We start from the raw sequence: 5900 nt of genomic DNA, 5'->3' as shown, positions 1-5900 counted from the left end.
TAATGTGTTTGCCTCTTCCTTTCAAGCTCCTTGAAAGGGTGCAACAAAAATAAAGCTGGGAATAATGTGGATTTTCTTAACAAGTATCAGCGGGAAAGGTGATGTGGAGTAGCAGTAAAGAGGACAGGTTCAGGACAGAATGCCTGGTGCCACAACCACGAAAGAGGTTTAGTTGATCAGCAGGTTGCTTCACATTTCTGTGCCTCAGTTTCCTAATTTGCAAAATTTGGTGTAATGGTACTCTTCATTTCTTAAGTTTGTGGGGTGCATTAAATAAGCTCTTATTTTAAAATCTTTGACACATTTCAGTTTTGCATGTAATAGTTTTTAGGAAACTGTTCTGCAAGCTTGCAGGTGAAATATCTGGGCATCTTCTTAGTACTCTTTCTTTAGTAGAACTCCCTTTTGGAGACTGCCTTAAGTAAGATGGCTAAGTGCAGTTGCCTCAGAGGGAGACAGAGTTAGATAGAGATAGATGTGCCTAACACATCTTTGGTATAAATATATGTGACTACCAGAATAGTTTTATTAATATATGTGTATCCAGAGCACAAGGATAAGAACTAAGCACTACCTAATGAACTGCCCAGCAGTCTCTTCCAAACCTTTTTCTACTTGAAGTGAAGTCGCTCAGTCGTGTATGACTCTTTGCGATCCCATGGACTGTAGTCTATCAGGCTCCTCTGTCCATGGGATTTTCCAGGCAATAGTACTGGAGTGGGCTTCCATTTCCTTTTCTACTTAGGGGAGATACAAAACATTCAGACAGTGCACATCGATAAAAACAAGCACAGAGGGCCAGAAGTTCAGGCACAACGTACGTGATCAGGAAGATACCTTGCAACCATGCAAAGTTCTTGAATCTGCTATTGGCTAGGCTGCTATTGTCCCCGTAACTTGGATCAATTTTCATTACCTCTCACTCATGAATCAACATTTGCTAATAATTATAGTACTAAGGAAGAAACGGGGACTAATCATTTAATTGAATTCAGAATTTCTTTGCAGGAAGATAAAGTTAATCAAATGTAATCTAAGTAGGTATTCTATTATCTCCTGAATTTTCTTCAGTTGAAAATACTAGACTTCTTGATTTCAGATGCTGGCACATAGTTGAGAAAAAAAAACAAATTACTTCCCAGCTTAGGGGTATGACTTAATTTTGAAAATGGCAACCTCTTATTGAAATAAGTTCTTGGTGAGTTGAGTGGCCATGATTAGCAAAGAACTACTGCAAATCATTTTTTACTTGAAACTATCTAGCAGTTAAGAAATAAGTTCTTCCTGAAATCCTAAATATAGTAGTCAAATTATGTAACAGTTTACTTTCCTAACACACATGTACATTACAAGATATTGAAGAAGCCCTAAGGACATTCAGATCTGTGCTAATACTGTAGTCACTATCATGTGACTCTATTTGGCAAGACTTCATTTGGCTAAGTCCAGATTTCAAAGACTTAGTATGGACATTAGAATGCAAAATATCTGAATATTTTTCCAATTCATTTAATGTTGAAATATAATATTTTGGATATATTAGATTTAATAAAATCTCTTATTAAAGTTGATTTTACTTGTTTGATTTAACTGTTTCAGAAAAATTACATTTATGCCTCTTACTATAATTCTGTTGATCAGACTTCCAGGCTAAAAAGATGAGTTGTAGTTTGTATTCAGATACAGCTCAACCTGAAACTTGAGTTATATGAAAACCTCACAGTTAGGAGATGGCAGAGAACATGGTTAAGCTTTACATAGTCATTGAATATCCACTGCCTTATGAGGAGATACTCAATGAAATTATAATTTCCACCTATCGCTGATTGAGGGCATGGGGGAGTGGGCCCCCATCCTGTCTTATAATAGGTTTGTTCCATTAACTACACTGAATTGAAGTTTCAGCAACAAATGAGAAAGATCCTACCTTCTTCAGATAAAAGTCCCTTCTTTCCTCAGCTAATTTTCTTTCCTTTCCCTCTCCCTGTCCAGGATGGCCCTTCAATTGTAGCATTTTCATTCTGGAAGCTGCCATGTTTGCCTCCCTAAACCTTTTCAAACACTGTTGACGATGTTATAGATTTTATAAAGAGCTTGAAAAATAACTGGCTAAAAATAATCATCCTTGACTCTTTAACTACTCTGGCCAAATCAATACATTAACCATTGTGGAGCAAGATCACATGCTACTATTTAGGAGAACAACCAGTTTTTTAAGAGCTATAATGATGAGAAAAAGACAGCAATCTGCTAAAGAGTTTTTTTTTCATTTATTTTTATTAGTTGGAGGCTAATTACTTTACAATATTGTAGTGGTTTTTGAGATTTTTAAAAATGGTAAGTACAATGGAAAGTGAGAAAGAATAGTTGAACATTCATTCTAGAAGCCGCATCATCCAGTGCTGGAATATCAAGAGGAATTAGAGCTGAATAGAGGTGGTACAAGGCTGTGGTCCATGTGATTGATTTAATTAGTTTTCTGTGACTGTGGTTTTCATTCTGTCTGCCCTCTGATGGAGAAGGATAAGAGCTTATGGAAGCTTCCTGACGGGAGAGACTGACTGTGGGGGAAACTGGGTCTTGTTCTGATGGGCGGGGCCATGCTCAGTAAATCTTTAATCCAATTTTCTGTTGATGGGTGGGACTGTGTTCCCTCCCTGTTGTTTGACCTGAGAACTGGGCTGAAGCATGCCTCCCCTGATTCAGTGGCATTCTTTAGAAGATACCATGGTAGTATTCATAATACCTATGGTCTTTGTGTGTAGGATCTCCAAGTGGGTGCCTCCTCTGACCATCAAAATAATTATCTGAGTAATAACATTTGGAACCGGAGTCTCCATTTTTTGAAATAAAGTTAACTTCTGTTAAAAATGATTGAGAAGAGCCATATTCCCTAGGGACATCTGCTAGCCTCCTGGCAAGGTAAGAAAGTGCAGATAATCTGTTGCTTTCTTTTCTCTTTATTTCATGAGGTGTTCTTTGAATTGGAGTTCTGAGGAAACTATGGTTTCTTGAAACTATTCCATCTCCAGTAGCTGAAAAGGCATTAGCACTTGAATCTGGAAGACAGATATCAGTTCATCTTGGAATTGTTGGGCCATGCCGGATAAATGAAGGCATAAGATTCCGCAGCAGAGGTGATGTCTCCTTCTTCACATACTTCCCCTGTATTTCAGCCAGTTTGGACACTTCGTTTTTCGTTTTCTTTCTTTCCCAAAAGAAAACCAAAAACAACCTTGACCACGAGGCCCCAGGCTCTCACAGAGTCGAACATAGCTGAGTGACTGAACTGAACTGAACTGAAGAGGTGGCACAATTCTGTTTTTTAAAAGGTTATATATTGTGCATAGAATTCAGATTGCAAATGTTCAGCAAGAGGACACCAGTTCTCATTCAGTGTTTTTTTCTCCATCTATATGTTTACTATATGTTTTTTCATCAGAAAAAATCAGATAAGATGGAGTTTAATTTATTAATCCCTGAAATTTAAAGGATGTATATATGGTACTAGAGGAAGGGTAATAAAACAAGAGGGATCCTAGATGTTTCCTTCCTTATTAAAGATCCTGATGACAGGATAACTGGCAGGAAGGCTAGAGGTCTTCAAATGGAGGAAATAGGCTGCAAGTGTCAGACATTTTTTAATCTCTCTCATAAGCAGCAGGAGGAAACAAACTACAAGTGTCAGATTTCTTCCCCTTCTCTATACAAATTTAAAAGGAGGTTTCTCTTAAAGTTCTGTGTTGCCATGACGACATCTGGTTCCACCTGAACTTAACTTTTCTCAAATCTTGAACTAACCAACGCATTTTTCTCATGGAAATGTTTTTCTTAAGGAAAAGTTTTTCTTAACCTATGTTAATGAACTATGTATTTACCCTGGACTCTTTCTTCAAGTCCTTTGCCAAAGACTCAGAACCTATGTTTCACTCATGCAAATATTCTCTTAAGCTACATTTCCTTTCTCTTTTTAGCAGCCTGCTATCGGAGAAGGCAATGGCAGCCCACTCCAGTACTCTTGCCTGGAAAATCCCATGGATGGAGGAGCCTGGTGGGCTACAGTCCATGGGGTTGCAAAGAGACATGACTGAGTGACTTCACTTTCACTTTCACTTTCTAGGTTTGTAATAGCTTTCCTTCCAAGGAGCAAGCATCTTTTTATTTCATGGCTGCAGTCACCAACCACAGAGATTTTGGAGGCCAAGAAAATAAAATCTGCAACTATTTCCACCTTTCCCCCTTCCATTTCTCATGAAGTGATGGGATCTAATGCCATGATCTTAGCTTTTGTGAATGTGGAGTTTTAAGCCAGCTTTTTCACTCTTCTCTATCAGCCTCAACAAAAGGCTCTTTAGTTTCTCTTCACTTTCTGCCATTAGAGTCGTATCATCTGCAAATCTGAAGTTGTTGATATTTCTCCCAGCAATCTTGATTCCAGCTTGTGCTTCATTCTGCCCAGCATTAACCATGATGTGCTCTGCATAGAAGTTAAACAAGCAGGGTCACAATATACAGCCTTGATGTACTCCTTTCCTGATTTTGAAACAGTCTATTGTTCCAAGTCTGGTTCTAACTGTTGTCTAACTATGTCCAAGAGTCCCTTGGATAGCAAGGAGATCCAACCAGCCCATCCTAAAGGAAATCAGTCCTGAATATTCATTGGAAGGACTGATGTTGAAGCTGAAACTCCAATACTTTGGCCACCTGATGTGAAGAACTGACTCATTTGAAAAGAAAGAACTGACTCCTTCCCCTGATATTGGGAAAGGTTGAAGGCAGGAGGAGAAGGGGATGACAGAGGATGAGATGGTTGGATGGCATCACCAACTCAATGGACATGAGTTTGGGTAAACTCCGGGGGTTGGTGATGGACAGGGAGGCCTGGTGTGCTGCAGTCCACGGGGTCACAAAGAGTTGGACATGACTGAGCGACTGAACTGAACTGAACTGAACTGGAACTGGCCTGGCACCTCTGGGTGTGTCATTTAGTTTGCAGATTGAGGATCAAGGTTTAGTTGAATTTGAATAGGCATCTTGGGCCCATTTGATTTTAATCAGTTTATGTTATGCCCTTGGGCTATATCATTCTTTTAAAAGTTGTGCCCTTCCCCCTTCCCTCCTATTTCTTGCTTTTCCCAAGCCCCGTCTGGGCCCACAGTGTTGCCTCTACAATCCTCTGGAGGGACAACCAGAAAATAGCTGGTTCTTGGGAGGGAAATACCATATCATATCCAATCCCCCTAGATATTCAGGCCTTCATCTTCTGTGATTCCTACCACTTGTGCAACAACAGCATTTCTCAGTGAACCTGCTAGGGCAGGTGACAGGCACACAATGCCTGCTAGAAGCCCATCTGCTGGCATCCCTTCAAGGGCAATTGGGCTTCCAGGGATAATGTTTGCCACTTCGGGAGTTATCCCTGCAGGCCATTTGGGCCCAAACCCTTGCCACCCTTCTCCTAAAGTTACAAACATTCCCTTGGATCAAATCTCCACTCCACTTTTATGGAACATTTGGTCTGTTGCCTCTTCTCAATTGGTTCTTAAGCCACTTACTAACTCCTACAACCAGGACCCTGCCCCCTAGTAGGCAACATTGCTCCACCTCACTTATTATTAAAGTACTCTTAATGCCCCTAACAGGACCAGATAACCCACTCCTTTGTCATTACTGCTGTTATTACCTAGAGTGGGTCTATGACAGTGAAAGGTTTATCACTGGAGACACCCTAAGCTGCTCTTATGAAAGACTAGGGGAGGAAATCAGTGACTTACATTCCTTCAGAACAATAAGAGCATAAGGCTTATGTCTGTTTCACCAGGTTCCCAGTCTCAGGGCATAGACTTGAATTACTTTACATCATGGTATCTATTCCCATCTGCAGTGGACAAACCAGCAAT

At 40.0% G+C, this 5900-nt stretch overlaps 1 pseudogene; it reads right to left on the bottom strand.

Annotated features, from left to right (window-relative positions):
* Positions 1 to 21: 21 nt before the first annotated feature.
* The window catches only part of LOC122426135, a 33995-nt pseudogene continuing 28116 nt past the window's right edge, over positions 22 to 5900 (bottom strand).

Source organism: Cervus canadensis, chromosome 24 (genome assembly GCF_019320065.1).
Source record: "Cervus canadensis isolate Bull #8, Minnesota chromosome 24, ASM1932006v1, whole genome shotgun sequence".
Classification (NCBI taxonomy): Eukaryota; Metazoa; Chordata; class Mammalia; order Artiodactyla; family Cervidae; genus Cervus; species Cervus canadensis.
Note: the sequence above shows the minus strand (reverse complement) of the source record. Positions and strands in the feature narration are given on the sequence as shown.